The sequence below is a fragment of the Stenella coeruleoalba genome (assembly GCF_951394435.1).
Source record: "Stenella coeruleoalba genome assembly, chromosome: 5".
Taxonomy (NCBI): domain Eukaryota; kingdom Metazoa; phylum Chordata; class Mammalia; order Artiodactyla; family Delphinidae; genus Stenella; species Stenella coeruleoalba.
The window spans coordinates 61,138,430-61,156,238 of NC_137150.1; the positions used below are offsets into that span (position 1 = coordinate 61,138,430).

At 40.1% G+C, this 17,809-nt stretch overlaps 1 long non-coding RNA gene across 1 annotated transcript; it reads left to right on the forward strand.

Annotated features, from left to right (window-relative positions):
- Positions 1-2,122: 2,122 nt before the first annotated feature.
- Positions 2,123-17,418, forward strand: LOC307186806. The gene is made up of 4 exons (XR_013828469.1): positions 2,123-2,427; positions 11,466-11,644; positions 13,131-13,441; positions 16,262-17,418. It is a non-coding gene; the product is annotated as an uncharacterized lncRNA (long non-coding RNA).
- The last annotated feature ends 391 nt before the right edge of the window (positions 17,419-17,809 follow it).

Consider the following 17,809-nt stretch of genomic DNA (forward strand, 5'->3'; position numbering starts at 1 on the left):
CACCAAATGCTGGTAAAGGTGTGGAGCAACAGGAACTCTCATTAATTGCTGGTGGGATTGCAAATAATTTGGAAAATTGTGCTTTATAAGATAGTTTGGCAGATTTTTACAAAACTCAACATATTCTTACCATGCATTTCAGCAATTGTGCTCCTTGGTGTTTATCCAAAAGTTAGAAATTTATGTCCATACAAAAACCTACACGTTTGTAGCAGTTTTATTCACAACTGCCAAAACTTGGAAGCAACCTGTCATTCAGTAGGTAAATGGATTAATAAACTGTGACACATTCAGACAATGGAATATTAGCCAGTGTTAGAAAGAAATGAGCTATCAAACCATGAAAAAAAAAAGAAACTTAAATGCATATTACTAAGTGAAAGAAGTCAATCTGAAAAGATTGCTTATTGCATGATTCCAAGTACACTACATTCTGGAAAAGGCAACACTATAAAGACTGTAAAGAGATCAGTGGTTGCCAGGGATTATGGGGGAGGGAGGAATGAATAGCCAAAGCACAGACAATTCTTAGGGCAGTAAAACCTCTTTATGATTTATAATGGTGGACACATATCATTATAAAATTTTCCAAACCCATGAAAGTACAACACGAAGAGTGAAGGCTGGGACTTCCCTGGTGGTCCAGTAATAAAGAATCCACCTTCCAGTGCAGGGGACGTGGGTTCAATCCCTGGTGGGGAAACTAAGATCCCACGTGCCGCGGGGCAACTAAGCCTGCGCACCACAACTACTGAGCTCTCGAGCCTCAACGAGAGAACCCATACGCCCTGGAGCCCATGTGCCACAACTAGAGAGAGAAAACCCACACTCCACAAATAGAGAGAAGCCCATACACCACAACAAAGAGCCAGTGCTGCAAGGAAAGATCCCTCACGCCTCAACGAAGACCCCGTGTGCCGCAACTAAGACTTGACGCAGCCAAATAAATAAAGGAGAAAAAAAACCCCAAAAAACAGTGAAGGCTAATGTGAACTAAGGACTTTCAGCGATTATGATGTGTCAGAGTAGGTTCATCAATTGTAACAAATGTACCACTCTGGTGGGAGATATTAATATTGGGGAGGGGGTATGCATGCGTGGGGGAAGGGGAAAGCTCTACTTTATGCTCAATATTGCTGTAAAAAATAAAGTCTACAAACTTGCAACTAGAAGACTAATAAGTTCTGGAAATCTAATGCACTGCATTAGTGATTATAGTCAACAATACTGTATCATGTACTTTAAAGTTGCTAGGAGAGTAGATCTTAAATGTTCTCATCAAAAAAGAAATTATAGGGATTTCCCTGGTGGTGCAGTGGTTAAGAATCCGCCTGCCAATGCAGGGGACACGGGTTCGAGATCCCACATGCCGCGGAGCAACTAAGCCCATGCGCCACAATTACTGAAGCGCACGCGCCTAGGGCCCATGCTCTGCAACAAGAGAAGCCACCGCAATGAGAAGCCCGCGCACCACAACGAAGAGTATCCCCTGCTCACCACAACTAGAGAAAGCCCGCGCACAGCAACGAAGACCCAATGCAGCCAAAAATAAATAAACAAAGAAAGAAATTATAATTATGTGATGTGAAAGGATTGTTAGCTAATCCTATGGCGGTAATCATATTGCAATATATAAAGGTATCAAATCAACAGGTTGTACAGCTTAAACTTACACAACGCTATGTCAATTATATCTCAATTTTTAAAAATAGCATTATAGAAAAAAATTAAGTCTATCTTAAAATTCTGTAATTTCAATTATGAGACGATTAAGAGGAGGATTTTTAAAAAATACATGTTTTCACATTTTTGAAAACATAAAATTTTGTATTCTTCTTACCCCACACCCTTTTATATCTTAGGACAGCTCCCCTTTCTTCTTCCCCTCAAAAAACTCTGAAGATTAAAGGTCATGAAGGGCTCTTCGCCCTGGAATCCATGAGAGGAAAAGAACCCCACAGAAGGAAACATCCATGGCACACGCAGGCAACCTAAGGAGGCTAAACACAGCATGCCCCTACCCCAGTTGGATCCCAGCCCAAGGGGCGGAGGAAACAGGGACCACACCCCCGCGGGCACGCAGCCTCATTGGCCAATCGCCGCTACTGCAGCTCTGCTCTGTTCTTTGATTGGTTTTAGTGGTGACGCCCCCTCCCGAATGCCTCGCTCGGATTGGCTATTTCTTGGTTCGGACTGGATGGAGACCAGAGGAGGACAAGAGACTTCTATGCGGTATGGAGGGACGATTTGGGTGACATCTGAGACGCAGCCGCACTTCAACAAGCGTCCGGGCTCCAGGAACATGGCGGCGGCCTCTGTGGTGTCGATGCTGCTGGTGGCGACTGAGAGGAACCAGTGGCAGTCATTCCAGAGCCCGCTGCTGCTGCTGCCGCTGCCGCTGCTGCCGCTGCCGCTGCCGAGGCAACGGTGGGTGGTAGGACGGCTGTGTTTCTGCCCAGGGATGGGGGCGTGGGGTGTTGGCCAGCCTGAGCTGTGAAAGAGTTGCGGAGGTACCGGAGGCTCGGTAGAATCTGCTTGTCAGGGGATTCTGCTTTCAGTCCCACCCCTGAGAAGGAGTCCTCCTACACCCAGCCCTTCCCTTTCTTTCCCCTCCCTAGGTTCACTCTTCAGCCCGCCCTTTGCCTTCGTTTTCTCCACTTAGGGGTGGGGGTGGGGGGAAGGGAGCTGGGCCTGCCATCCTCCGTGCTCCCCTACCTATGCGGGCAAGAATAGGGTTGCCAGATTTAGCAATAAAAATACAGAATGCTAGCTAAAATTTAAATTTCAGAAAAACAACACAATTTTTTTTAGTAAAAATATGTCTCTGATATCAAATAAAATTAAAATATAAAACATTATTTTTTATTTGTCTGAAATTTAACTGTGCGTCCTGTTTTTTATCTGGCAATCCTAGGCAAGAATACCATTTATACACCTCCTAACCATTTACAGTGTCCTTTCATAGCACTCCCTGTATGGGGAGTGTTATAATCCGTGTTCCGATGAAACCCAAAAGGTCTAATCCAAGGTTATGCAACCAGTAAGTAATGGGGCCAGGACACTTTAAAACCCAATTTCAGGGCTTCCCTAGTGGCGCAGTGGTTGAGAGTCCGCCTGCCGATGCAGGGGACACGGGTTCGTGCCCCTGTCCGGGAAGATCCCACATGCCGCGGAGCGGCTGGGCCCGTGAACCATGGCCGCTGTGCCTGCGTGTCCGGAGCCTGCGCTCCGCAACGGGAGAGGCCACAACAGTGAGAGGCCCGCCTACCGCAAAAAAAAAAAAAAAAAAAAAAGCCAATTTCAGTTCTGTTGTCCCTCTCAGGTGTGCAATTCAAAGAAAGATTTCCTGGGGAGCTCTTATAATTGTTGGAATGAATATACTTAACAAAAGCGAATTTATCTTTCAGAGGGGCTGGAGAGTTGTTTTATATTCAGGTTCTCTGCTGTGGCGTTTACTTTATATTTGGGGGAAGAAACTGTATTAAACTGTCAAGGTAGTGATTAAGGCAATGAAGTGTACTCTGGAATGAGACACACCTGGGTTCAAAGCGTAGCTTTGCCACTTTGATGGCAGTAGGCAAGTTATGTAATCTTTCTGGGCCTCCATTACCTCTTTAAAATAGAAATGATAATAATTGTATCCACGTCATAGGATTGTTGTATAAAATTCTTGTCAAGTGCCTGGGACACTGAAATTAGTTAATTTTAACTATGATTAGCCATTATACTTTGACTTTTAGTAAATGTGAATTTTTGGCATAAATCATTAAATAATTAACTATATTTTTAATAGATCTTTATTGGAGTATAACTGCTTCACAATACTGTGTTAGTTTCTGTTGCACAACAAAGGGAATCAGCCATATGCATACACATGTCCCCCTATCCCCTCCCTCTTGAGCCTCCCTCCCATCCTCCCTATCCTACCCTTCTAGGTCATGCAAAGCATCAAGCCGATCTCCCTGTGCTATGCAGCTGCTTCCCACCAGCCAACTATTTTACATTCGGTAGTGTATATATGTAGATGCTACTCTCACTTCACCCCAGCTTCACCCTCCCACCCCACGTCCTCAAGTCCATTTTCTATGTCTTCCTCTTTATTCCTGCCCTGCAACTAGGTTCATCAGTACCATTTTTTTTTAATTTCATATATATGCTTTAGCATACAGTATTTGTTTTTCTCTTTCCAACTTAACTTCACTCTGTATGACAGACTCTAGGTCCATCCACCTCACTACCAATAACTCAATTTCATTTCTTTTTATGGCTGAGTAATATTCCATGGTATATATGTGCCACATCTTCTTTACCCATTCATCTGTCGATGGACATTTAGATTTGTTCCATGTCCTGGCTATTGTAACTAGTGCTGCAATGAACGTTGTGGTACATATCTCTTTCTGAATTATGGTTTTCTCAGGGTATATGCCCAGTAGTAGGATTGCTGAGTCATATGGTAGTTCTATTTTTAGTTTTTTAAGTAACCTCCATACTGTTTTCCATAGTGGTTGTATCAGTTTACATTCCCACCAACAGTGCAAGAGGGTTCCCTTTTCACCACACCCCTTCCAGCATTTATTGTTTCTAGATTTTTTGTTAATGGCCATTCTGACTGGCATGAGTGAGGTGATACCTCATTTTAGTTTTGATATGCATTTCTCTAATAATTAGTGATGTTGAGCATCTTTTCATGTGCCTCTTGGCCATCTGTATGTCTTCCTTGGTGAAATGTCTATTTAGGTCTTCCACCCATTTTTTAACTGGATTGTTTGTTTGTTTTTAATATTGAGCTCCATGAGCTGTTTGTATATTTTGGAGATTAATCCTTTGTTGTTTCATTTGCAAATGTTTTCTCCCATTCTGAGGGTTGTCTTTTTGTCTTGTTTATGGTTTCCTTTGCTGTGCAAAAGCTTTTAAGTTTCATTAAGTCCCATTTGTTTATTTTTTTTTTTTATTTCCATTACTCTAGGAGGTGGGTCAAAAAAGATCTTGCTGTGGTTTATGTCAAAGAGTGTTTTTCCTGTTTTCCTCTAAGAGTATTATAGTGTCTGCTTTTACATTTAAGTCTTTAATCCATTTGGAGTTTATTTTTGTGTATGGTGTTAGGTAGTGTTCTAATTTCATTCTTTTACATATAGCTGTCCAGTTTTCCCAGCACCACTTATTGAAGAGGCTATCTTTTCTCCATTGTATATTCTTGCCTCCTTTGTTAAATTAGGTGCCCAAATGTGCATGGGTTTATCTCTGGGCATTCTATCCTGTACCATCGAGCTATATTTCTGTTTTTGTCCCAGTACCATACTGTCTTGATTAGTGTAGCTTTGTGGTATAGTTTCAAGTCAGGGAGCCTAATTCCTCCAACTCCGTTTTTCTTTCTCAAGATTGCTTTGTCTATTCAGGGTCTTTTGTGTTTCCATACAAATTGTAAAATTTTTTGTTCTAATTTTGTGAAGAATGCCATTGGTAGTTTGATAGGGACTGTATTGAATCTGTAGATTGCTTTAGGTAGTATAGTCATTTTCAAAATATTGATACTTCCAATCCAGAAACATGGTATATTTCTCCATCTGTTTATGTCATCTTTGATTTCTTTCATCAGTGTTGTATAGTTTTCTGAGTACAAGTCTTTGCCTCCTTAGGCAGGTTTATTCCTAGGTATTTTATTCTTTTTGTTGCAGTGGTAAATGGGAGTGTTTCCTTAATTTCTCTTTCTGATTTTTCATTGTTGGTATATAGGAATGCCAGAGATTTCTGTGCATTAATTTTGTATCCTGCAGCCTTACCAAATTCATTGATTAGTTCGAGTAGTTTTCTGGTGGCCTCTTTAGGATTTTCTATGTATATTATCATGTCATAGGCAAACAGTGACAGTTTTACTTCTTCTTTTCCAATTTGTATTCCTTTTATTTCTTTTTCTTCTCTGATTGCTGTGGCTAGGACTTCCAAAGCTATGTTGAAAAAGAGTGGCGAGAGTGGACATCCTTGTCTTTTTCCTGATCTTAGTTGAAATGCTTTTAGTTTTTCACCATTGAGTATGATGCTTGCTGTAGGTTTGTCATATATGGCCTTTATTATGTTGAGGTAGATCCCCTCTATGCCCATTTTCTGAAGAGTTTTTATAATAACTGGGTGTTGAATTTTTTCAAAAGCTTTTTCTGCATCTATTGAGATGATCATGTGGTTTTTATTCCTTAATTTGTTAATGTGGTGTATCACATTGATTGATTTGCATATATTGAAGAATCTTTGCATCCCTGGGATAAATCCCACTTGATCATGGTGTATGATCCTTTTAATGTGTTGAGGAGGGGAAAAAAGCGGGCGGGGGGGGGGCAGGCTTCCTGGGCTCCAGTGGGTGGGGCAAACATCCTCCTCTCCTCTCCTGCTCTTCTGGTCTGGGAGGGCCCCTCCCTGGGGGGGCCCCCGGGCCTCCCTCCTATGCCCAGAGGACCAATGCGGCAGGCTGGGGTGGGGGATGCCCTTGGAGGGCAGGGGACCGGCCTGGGAGCTCAGCAGGTTCCCCGTGCCTGAGTGGGTGGGGCAATCACTCTCCACTCCTCTCCCGCTCCTTCCAGAGGGCCCCTCCCGCCTGCCTCTCCTGATCTCCACCCCCCCCACCCCCCCGTCCTATACCCCCAGGACCCACCAGCTTGGGAACTCAGCAGGCTCCCCGTGCCTGAGTGGGTGGGGCAATCACTCTCCACTCCTCTCCCGCTCCTCCCAGAGGGCCCCTCCCACCTGCCTCTCCTGATCTCCCCAGCCTCAGGGGCGCCGTTCCTGTCTTGCCTCCACTTCTCCTCCCCGCTCAGTCCCCCTACCTCCTACTGGTTCACTTTGGGGTTCCTCCCATCTCCTTGGGCATCAGAGTCCGCCACCAGCGGCCGGCAGGCACCCTAGTTGTGGGGAGACGCTAACTTCACGGCTTCCCACACCGCCATCTTGACTCCACCTCCCTAAATATTTTAATTTTAAGTTGAAAAAAGCCAGGTAATTAAGAATGTTATGAATATTGTGAATTTCAGTGAAAAGAAATGTACTGTTCAATAATAGTTAAAACAGATACCTTAGACCAAAATATACCAATTTTACCAAATCAATATCTGTAAGCCAGGCTAATATAATAAAATATTTATATGTTAGTCTCAGTAATTGCTCCCCATGTATAATTTTATATGGTTTTCATTGTCATTGTGTTATAAACAGGAAGAAACATTAACAAGCCCCAAGGGAAAGAAAATGACTACAGGGTGAGGGATAAAGCCAGAAAGTAGGTTTATGGTCAGCTGTTTATGGTGAAGTAGACTTAGTATATTTTAAAAACCAAATGTCAAGCTTCGTAGGAGTTTTATATTTCTTTGTATATTGTTTTATTTCCTTAGCATTTACAGTGTTAACATAGTTCACTTACAAACCATTCTCTAAAATTCCTCTTAGGAACTTTTCCCAGTTTTTCTCCAAAAATACTACAAAACTTTGCCACCACCTTGAAGAGAATGTGGAATTATGAAAACTGAAGGTCTAATCTTAGCAACTACTCACTATTACCCACGTGATCGTAAACAAGTCACTTAACATATCTGAGACTTTATCTCTAAAATCATAACTAACGAAAACCTACTCTGTCATCCCCAAGGTTTATAAATGCTACCAATTATTACTAGCTGTTATCCAACAGGGAAAACTTCAACCATAGATGAATCCAACTGTCTGTATTCTTCTGCCTGCAGCAAGCCTCCCAGAAGAGCTGGAGAAACTTGCACACTTGAAAGACTTGGTACTAAAATAAATTCATGGTAGTCAACTTCACCTGGGTTTTCACACTGCACAGCAGGCCCATTGTGCTTCTCTAGCCCCCTCATTCTTCCTTTTTATGCAACTGCTGTTTCAAATCCTCTTCACTTTTTTCAAGCCTGTGACATCCCTAATAAGCCATTTTCAGCAAATGGTCTCAATGTTACTGAGAAAATAGAATACCCAAGCTTCTGAGCTTCCTGCCAGCAAAGCTGCCCACCCACCTTCATCTGCAGCCATCCAACTTCCATCGAAGTCTAGTCCCTTTGCCTGTGCTCTGAATCCTTCCCCTCTCACCATCTCAGGGATCTCTACCATCAGTTATCACTTCTATCACCTGGATGGTTAACCACTCCCTCTTTACTAAATCCTTCCCACCAGTATTTTAATATTCCGTAGTCTCTTCTTCAGGGAGTAAGTCCCTGTTTTTCCTCGCACCTAACACTCTCTTTCTTTTCCCATTTTTAATCAGTTTTTTAAGAACTGTCTACCCTGAGGTTTCTATTTCTTTACTTCCCATTCTCTTCTCAACCTGTTGTTCTTCTGTCCTCACCCCTCTCCTGAAACTATTCCTGCTAAGGTTACCAATAATTTTCTTGTCCCTAAAGCCAATGGATTCTTGACCTCTTAGCAACATTTAACACCCTAATCCAGTGTTTGGGCAAACTACAGCATGTGAACCAAATCCAGCTTCAGCATGTTTTTATGTGGCCTGTGAGCCAAATATATTTTTAATCTATCTGGCCCTTTTCAGAAAAAGGTTGCCAACCATTCTTAGGTCACACCCTTCTTTTAGAATAAATTCTTCTCTTGGCTCTTCTCTTTTAAGTAAGTCTAGTTTTCCTTTTACTCTCTCTTCTCTTTCTCAGTCTCTTGCTAGATTACCAGACCCTTAGATGTTGGAACTCCTCAACACTTTATGTTGGAAGTGGGATCTTCTGGATCTCATCTACTCCTATAGCTTTGTTGAAAACCCCCATATTCTGTCTCTAACTCAGATTTCTTCTGAACATCACATGTTGTTCAACTGCCTACTCAACATCTCCACTTGGTGTGCTACAGATACCCCAAACTCAATATATTTGAAATTTAACTCACAATCCTGTGCTAATCCTGCTTTTCCCTGCAGACTGTCATAATTCAGTAGATTATAACATCATTGCCCACAAAGTTAATGTCAGAAATTTGGGAGTCCTTGAACATCTCTCCCTCTCCCTCCCCTCATTTTGTTCCACCCACATCTGAGTAATCACCAAGTGCTATTCTATTGCCTACATGTTTTTTAATCTAATTAATTCATTCTGCCCAATACCACCACACACTTAGGTCAGAAACACCATCATCTGGTCAAATGCTTTAACCTACTAAGTGGCATTCCTATTTCTCTAAAAAAACAACAAAACAAAAACAAAACAAAAAAAATGGTTTTAATTGAGATATAACTCATATATCATAGAAGTTACCCCAAATTTTACAATTTAGTAGTTTTCAGTATATTCACAAGGTTCAAACATCTGTGGTATGTGTCTGGTATTTTTGCCATAAGCATCTTTGCTGTAGACATTTTTGCTGCATAACCAAGTGGTCATAAGGCAATTTTGCCATAAAAGATAAAATAACTAGTTGACAGTTTGGTTTGATAGTCTGGTTTCAACTGGGTGACAGTTTAGTTTCAGTTCTCCATTGACACAGTACTCCTATTTTTATATTACATAAATCTTAGCCCTCATAATGATCTACACAGTGACGAGTAGACATGGTGGTCTTAAAATAGTAGATGATAACAGCTACGTATCAACTTGATAGAAAATATGGTGTTAAAACTTACTGGAAGTGTGAAATAAGAGAGTTTAAAGCCAGGTTATATACTATACTAGAAAATGATAAAATATCATTTGCAAATCCTTCAGTGGTTTGAAGGTACAGTGTTGAACCCACATTTCCCATAGAACTTTGGAACATTGATTAACAGACTTGTGATAACACACCAAAAACAAACGGTGTAGAGGCTCCATTATAAACATTCATCCCAGCGTTTGGAAACTGATACCTCTCTTAATGAAGGAAGAAATGGTAGCGAAAAAGGAAAAGTGCTATGCCAAATGAGGAGACAGATTGACATGCATTAAAAACTATGTATAAAATAGCATTCTCTTACATCATAGTACAGTTATCAAAATCAAGAAATTAATTTTGATGCAATATTATTATCTAATCAGCAGACTTATTAAGATTTAGCCAGTTGTCCAACAAATGTACATTTTACCAAAAGAAAAACTGGTTTGGGGTGGGACAAAAAAAAAAAAGAAAAGAAAAGCTGCTTTTTTAGTGGTCTATAGTCTAATCCAGGATCACATGTTGAATTTAGTTGTCATGTCTCTTTGATCTGCCTCATTCTGGAACAAGTGCTCATTTTTAGTCTTTCATGACTTTAATAAGATGAGATGATGAAGTGTTTTTTAGTATTCATGATGCATCCACAATAGAGAGCTCTACTTGATACTGAAACACAACAGTAGAGGATGGTGTCAGTCACTGAGCATGTAGGCCAGTTTCTTTGGTGAATATCCCCCTTGTCCTCACTAGGGAGCCAGCAAGCTGGTATATCCACCTTCAGTCACTGATGTAGGGCTTCCCCCAGGGGGACATAAATTCCCAGATGCTTCAGGTTTTACAAAAGTGAAGAACAGCTTATGACTTAGTATAAAGAACCTTTTTAAAAACTATTGTCCATGCATGCATAGAGTTTTTGGTTTTGTTTCAAATTAAACTAGGCTTGCATTTATGGTTTGCAGGGCTGTACTCAGTAGACTGAGAAACTAAAGCTTTCTTTCTTTCAGGATACATGCACTTTGTGTTATTGTTGTTAAGTTTAAATGCAATTTTGCAACATGAAGAATGCAGTATCTGTAATTAGTTGGGAATCTTTGTCATTCGTGATACATCTGTTGCCTGCTGTCTGTTTTCAAAGCTTACTGCTATGTTAGCTATGAAATAAAGCTTTTCTTAGCAAAGCTTTAGGCTTTATTAAGATCAGGGCTATATAAGTTTCCTATTGGAAAGATATTTATTTTTAAAGTGAATGATAATCAAGGAATACATATCAGAACAATTTGCCTTGGAGCTGTAAATGTAGAGCTTATTTCACTACTTACATGTCTTACATGTAAAAGAAAAATGTAGGAACTGTTTGTTCTTTAATTGTTTGGTTCTTTAATTATCTAGCTGGTATCTCTAGGCAACTAAGGATCCCAAGTTTGAAAAGGCACAAAAATTTAATTAAAGATGAGATGCTTATATATAACACAGGGAACTCTACTCAGTACTCTGTAATGGCCTATATGGGAAAAGAATCTAAAAAAGAGTGGATATATGTATACGTATAACAGAGTCACTTTGCTGTACACCTAAAACTAACACAGCATTATAAGTCAACTACACCCCAATAAAAAAATTTTTTTACTGAGTTTCTTAAAGGGATTTTATCTTGAAGCAGTTTAATTTGTCTGCATTGTAAGCTTGGAAGTGATTCTGCATTGTGCTGCATAAAAGCTGTTCGCAGACCAGAATTTTAAACTAAATATGAACAGTTTAGCATTTAGCCATGTGCTTTGAAAGTCATTTGATGGAGCCTTTATTTGTGTAACGTAATAATTTAAGCTTTTGACTTTTAGATCCAAAAGGTAGTTCTGGCACTTGGATACTACTACGTTGGAGCAACTTGTCATGCCTGCATTGTGTGGAACCAGTGTTCAAAATAAAATGCAAAAACTTCAGGCTGGTGGAGGAGGGAGCACACGATGTCCTGGTACTCCAGGGAGACCATTTGATGTGTTAAATAGAATATATCATTGTAAGTATTGCCATATTTTTCCTAGGGCATATTTTAACCAGTGATATTTGGGTTATGGGAGGGAAAATAATTATTCTAATCGTTTAAGCCAGTTGCCATGCATGAATATCTAGAGGTGATACTAATACTTTTCTTTAATAGGCTTTATTTTTTAGAACAGTTTTAGATTTATAGGAAGATTGAGAAGAGAGTTCCCAGCTTCCTATAGTGTTAACAGCTTACATTAGTACGGCACATTTGTTAAAATTAATGAACCAACACTGACACATTATTATGAACTAAAGTCCAGAATTTATTCAGGTTTCCTTAGTTTTCACCTAATGTTCTTTTTCTATTCCAGGATCCCAATCAGGATACCACGTGACATTTAATTGTCATGTCTCCTTAAGCTCTTCTTGGCTGTAACAGTTATTCAAATATTCCCTTTTTTTTGATGACCTTCACCATTTTAAAAAAATTTATTTATTTTATTTATTTATTTTTGGCTGCATTGGGTCTTCATTGCTACATGTGGGCTTTCTCTAGTTGTGGCGAGCAGGGGCTACTCTGTTGCGGTGTATAGACTTCTCATTGTGGCGGCTTCTCTTGTTGTGGAACATGGGCTCTAGGCATGTGGGCTTCAGTAGTTGTGGCACACGGACTCAGTAGTTGTGGCTCACGGGCTTTAGAGTGCAGACTCAGTAGTTGTGACGCACGGGCTTAGTTGCTCTGCGGTATGTGGGATCTTCCCGGACCAGGGCTCGAACCCATGTCCCTGCATTAGCAGGTGGATTCTTAACCACTGTGCCACCAGGGAAGCCCGACCTTCACCATTTTGAGAAGCACTGGTCAGATATTTAGTAGGATGCACTTGTGTTGGAATTTGTCTGATGTTTTTCTCAAGATTAGACTGTAGTTATGGGTGTTGGGGAGGAAGACCACAGAGGTAAAGTAACATTTTCATCTCATTCTATTCTATCTATTCTATCTCATTCTATTTCATCTCATTCTACCTCACCTGGCTGAGGTAGTTTGTCAGGTTTCTTCACATAAACTTATTCTTCCCCCCTCTCCTTCTGTACTGTAGTCTCTGGAAGGAAGTCTCTATGCACAACCCACTCTTAAGTAAGACTTTTTTTTCGCTTTCCAAAATGGATCAAGATGCTTATTTTGGATGAAGCCAGTAAAAATGTTGAGCCAAAGGATTAAAGGTCAAATCCACGAGATTTACCAGAAATCAAATACAAGGACTCAGGTGTGCACGTGATTTTTCTGCAGCTGGCAGGTTGGGTTCATTGTTACAATATAGCTGTAAAGTGCTATATTGTCCTTTCCTCTGCCGAAAGCAATTGTGTCCTACAATCTCTGTCTAGCTCAGTTCTGTAGTAAGACAGGGACGCTTGGTCTCAAACATTATTTCTCTAAGTATTATTATGAAAACTGTTATAATTGATATGTCAACGTAGTCATTGTCTCTTTTTTAAGGTTGTGTTGCTTTCTGCCTTAGTGCCAATTGATATGCTGAAGACCTCAAAAAGTTCCTGAGGGTTTCCCTGGTGGCGCAGTGGTTGAGAGTCCGCCTGCCGATGCAGGGGACACGGGTTCGTGCCCCGGTCCGGGAAGATCCCACATGCCGTGGAGCGGCTGGGCCCGTGAGCCTATGGCCGCTGAGCCTGCACGTCCGGAGCCTGTGCTCCGCAACGGGAGACGCCACGGCAGTAAGAGGCCCGCGTACCGCAAAAAAAAAAAAAAAAAAAAAAGTTCCTGAGAAATCCATTTCAAATTCTAGTGAAGAAAGAAGAGCTGACCTCTGAAAAGGTGAATATCTTATAATAATTTTGAAAGAGGGTAATGTTTTTCTAATTGATATACATAAAAATTATAGCCAGGATTATTTTTTTAACTTTCTTATTTAATCTCTGTGCTAAAATTGCAGTAACTAGTATCTGTAGTGTCTTAGTGCTTGTAATAAAGCTGACAGAGTAAACACAAGGAAAAAAACAACCATACCAGATAGTAGAAAAACTGCAGGTAACTCCAGGGTATTTTGTTCTAAGATTTGGTACAGAATTTAGGCAGAATTAATAGAATGAATTTCTCTAACTGGTTCCTTCCAATGGTAGGGATAGAGAAGTCAAATGGCTTTTTATTCTGACTCTGATCTGAATTAACATTTTCCTCTCTGAAATACTGTAGGGAAGGAATTGTATGCTCTTTGTGACATATGAGAGACCGGCCAGTAAACAGGCTGTTCTTTTTCAGAACACAGACAAAGGGTAGACTGGCTCTGAGAAAACGCATGCCAGGAATTTCAGTTCTGATGTGGCAAGAGCTGTTCTTGCCTAGTATTGCTACTTAAGACACTGTTAATTTCTAATTATTTCCTTAAAAACTGAAGCAGGATCTAGTTACAATGTAGCTGTGAAGTGCCGCATTGTCTTTGCCCCCTGCTCAAAATAAGACTGTTTCCTTTCAAGCCCTGTTAGCCATGGTGCTGTAGCAGCCAGGGATGCATGGTCTCATACACATGTACCAATTTAAACCCTGACTCAACAAATGACTCCTGAGAGTTAAGGCTTATTAATATTTTACAGGTGGTGACAGAAAGAGCATTACCAAGAGGGAATTCAGATAAGGGACCAACCGCATTTTGATTACTACTGACTTACTGGCATTTAATTTAATTACAATATTTACCTACTAAAAGATGGTTTCAAGGGGAAGATTTTTCATCATCTTTGTCAGCTCAAGCTACGTGGGGGAATATAGACCATACTCCAGTGAGCTGTGTGATATATATGCAGTTCGCTACTATTTTGTGCCCTGAAAGATTGTATAGAAGTTGCTTTTTGAATCAGAATTTGAACAGATATTATCATATCTCAGGCTCATGATTTTTTTTTTTTTTTTTTTGGCAGTACGCGGGCCTCTCACTGCCATGGCGTCTCCCGTTGCGGAGCACAGGCTCCGGACGCCCAGGCTCAGCGGCCATGGCTCACGGGCCCAGCCGCTCCGCGGCATGTGGGACCTTCCCGGACCGGGGCACGAACCCGTGTCGCCTGCATTGGCAGGCGGACCCTCAACCACTGCGCCACCAGGGAAGCCCCAGGCTCATGATTTTTATGTACAACTAATGTCTATGGTTATAAACTATGACTTGCCCACTACTTATGAAAACTATATTTTCAGTTGAGTATTTGTCATCTTCATTGAATTACTTGCTTTTATTCTGGAAAAATAAATTCATGTGTTGCTTTTCAAGTATGATTTTGTCAGCCAGACAACCTTGAATCAGGAAATGTAGTAACACATAAGTCGTATTTAAATTGTACTTGGAAATATTCGTGGTTAAACAGAACACAGTGGGAAAACAATGTGAAATGTAGCCCAGATTTTGGACCCTACAGAGTAGATATTCAAAGGGAAAATCAATAATGCTGTTAGATCTGGTTGTCTTAACTTACACGAGTCTTTTTTTTTTTTTTAAGTCATGTTGCTCATGTCTTGTGCTTTCTTGGTGATTCCTCTGTAATTAAGATGTTTCTCAGCATTTTCTGGTGGCAATTTGTATTGACCCTGGCTTAGTTACAGTAGCTTTATCACTAAATAAATTGAATTATGTCTTGCTACTAATATAAAAATAACTTGTCAAAAAATATAGTAGTTGGTAAGAATAGATAATGAGGTGATGCTCAGACATGGCACTGGCCTGATTTAGGACATAGATTCATAAGTGAAATAGCATGTTGTTTGGTTAAAGAGCAAGTCAGTATTCTCATATTTGTTTTCCTCTTGTACTGGTTATTTGGTATTTTAAGTTGCTCCAGCCAAGACATTTTTGATTGGTTCTATCATCTGTTTTAGTAGAAAGCTATGGTGGTAAACATATCTCAGGCATCTGCTACAGTGTATGAGGTGACCTGAGCAGAAAGCAATGATAAATACGGGTTACCATAATAAATTTTTAGAGGTTTCCCCCACACTGGAAAATGTTTTAAGTCCTGGATCAAATCTGTCCAATAGAACTTTCTGTAGTGAGGGAAATGTTTTATATCTGCACTGCCCAACACAGTAGTGACAGGCCATGTGCGGCTACTGAAATATGATTAATGCAACCGAGGAGCTAAAGTTTCATTTTAGTTTAAATAGCCACATGTAGCTAGTGGCTATTGCATTGGACAGCATAGTCCTAAACAATAGTTAACATTCCAGAGTTTATATTTTCAGTTTAGAGTTCCAAAATTGTGTCAAAATGGATTACACAGCTGTTCCTTTTGTTTCGTCCCTGGTATTTATGTTTGTCCCAGGCTGACACCTGCTCTTGGCCCACTTCGGTAGGGGCTTTAATTTCGCTACCCCAAACACAATACTGTCATCTGCTCTGTAAGTAATAACACTCAAGCCACCTGATAGAATCTGATCTTGCAACCAGAAGAATCTTTTTGAGCTAACCACAAAAGATATCTTTTCTTTTTCTCTAGATATTGTGACTAGGATCTAGTACTCCAATTAGAAGTCCTCTAAGTATAATCTTGGCAAATAAACAGCCACCGATGGTTAGCAAGTAGCTCATATCATTAGTACTTTATGTAGTACTTGATAAGTGATATTCTGATTAATAATTTTTCTTTTGTTCAGAATTGGCAGTGGGAGTCAATTTGGGAGGAAGGCTGTGGCCTTAAACATTGAAGAAAAGAAGAAGACTCTTTGTGACACTGAGCCTTTCTACCATACTACACTGGAGGAAATGCCAATGAATGTGGATGACCTAATTTAATTCCTGGGATGAAATGGTTTTGAATGTAGTGCTTGCTGTTGGTGAATAGGCAATCACAAGGTGCATCATGCTTCTTTTGGGGGAAATATTTGAAGTTTTGTCTCAATGCTCATAACAGATCAAAAATATAGATTTTGATAGCAAAGCAACTTCAGCCATGAGCTCATGTGAGGAAAGTCATTGGCTTTATCCTCTTTAGAATTAGACTGTTGGGGTAGCTATGAAAGGTGGGCTTGTACCCAATCGAAAAATGGGCAGAAGACCTAAATATACATTTCTCCAAAGAAGACATACAGATGGCCAACAGGCAAATGAAAAAAGTCTCAACATGGCTAATTATCAGAGATATGCAAATCAAAACTACAATGAGATACTGCCTCACACCAGTCAGAATAGCCATCATTAAAAAGTCTACAAATAGCAAATGCTGGAGAGGGTGTGGAGAAGAGGGAACCCTCTTACACTGTTGGTGGAAATGTAAATTGGTGCAGCCACTATGGAGAACAGTATGGAGGTTCCTCAAGAAACTAAAAATAGAATTACCATATGATCCAGCAATCCCACTCCTGGGCATATATCCAGACAAAACTATAATTCAAAAATATACATGTACCCCTATGGTCATAGCAGCACTATTCACAATAGCCAAGACATGGAAACCACCTAAATGTCCACCTAGAGACGAATGGATAAAGAAGATGTGGTACATATAATACAATGGAATACTACTCAGCCAGAAAAAAGAATGAAATAATGCCATTTGCAGCAACATGGATGGAACTGGAGATTATCATACTAAGTGAAGAAGTCAGAAAGAGAAAGAAAAATACCATATGATATCACTTATATGTGGAATCTAAAATATGACACAAATGAACCTACCTACGAAACAGAAACAGACTCACAGACATAGAGAACAGACCTGTGTTTGCCAAGGCAGTGGGGGTGGGGAGAGGAGAGATGGATTGGGAGGTTGGGGTTAGCAGATGCAAACTATTATATACAGGATGGATAAACAACGAGGTCCTACTGTAGAGCACAGGGAACTATATTCAACATCCTGTGATAAAACATATTGGAAAAGACTATGAAAAAGAATACATATTTATGTATAACTGAATCACTTTGCTGTAGAGCAGAAATTAACTCAACATTGTAAATCAACTATACTTCAATTTAAGAAAAAGATGGGGTTGTAAATCTTAGAATTTTATCTCCTAGTTCTCTACACATGGTTATATTGAGTGTTCACTATCATTTAATAATATACTTGTTGACTGAAAGATACGTGCTGTATAAAAACAGCCAATTATATTAAACTAGTATATCTGCTGTTATTGTGTTAGTCATTAGACTGAATGGAACTAACTTTAAAATGATTTTTTAAGAAAATATTTGAATTTATTTTG